The sequence below is a fragment of the Penaeus monodon genome, chromosome 28, assembly GCF_015228065.2.
Source record: "Penaeus monodon isolate SGIC_2016 chromosome 28, NSTDA_Pmon_1, whole genome shotgun sequence".
Taxonomy (NCBI): domain Eukaryota; kingdom Metazoa; phylum Arthropoda; class Malacostraca; order Decapoda; family Penaeidae; genus Penaeus; species Penaeus monodon.
The window spans coordinates 540,240-540,979 of NC_051413.1; the positions used below are offsets into that span (position 1 = coordinate 540,240).

The 740-nt window shown below is 47.3% G+C and overlaps 1 protein-coding gene across 2 annotated transcripts in view; it reads right to left on the reverse strand.

The window, feature by feature from the left end:
- The window catches only part of LOC119591248, a 17,897-nt gene that overhangs the window by 901 nt on the left and 16,256 nt on the right, over window positions 1–740 (reverse strand). The window lies entirely within an intron of this gene.

A 740-nucleotide genomic window follows, 5' to 3' on the forward strand; every position in this document is an offset into this window, starting at 1 on the left:
TCACTCACTCACTCTTAGCAACACTCAGCATTGAGATTCACATCCTAATTTCCCCCATTTTAACCTCTTAACCTCTTATCTCCTCCCAGCGCCCCCATAACCAATGAAACCCCACCCACCCTATACAGACAGTTTGTAATAAGATAACATAGCCTGGCAGAATCACCCAATCTCGAGGTATATGCCCGTTTTTCTTCCATTTTCAACCACAATGCCCTTTGTTACTCAGTTCAATTACCTTCCTTGTTTCTAAAACCTATAACCAACTTACACGTCCCACCCATCTTGTGTTTGAGTTTCGAGGGTATTTTGGATTCCTTTTCTCCTCATTAAACCCAACCCATTAAGCCATCTATTAGCTTCCCCCTTTCCCATAAGCCTCACCTCACTAAACAGAAACAACTCGCCCCAACCCACCTTCCTCCCTCCCCATTACTTTATCCCACAAACCCACCCCCATCCATCCCTGCCCCATAACCTTGACTCGTCAACCCACCCACACCCATCTTCCCCCTTCCCGTAACCCCAACCTGTTAATGAAGCGAAAAACCTTTCCCAGCACACTTTCCCCCTCTCTCATGACCCCACCAAACTGACCAATACCCACTCACCAACCAACTTACTAATTGTCCCACTTTTCCTCTTTCTTACAACCCATCCACAACCACCTAGCCCCTACCCCCATAACCCAAACCGTACCACACACCTAAACCCATCTTTCCCCTTCCCCATCACTCCTA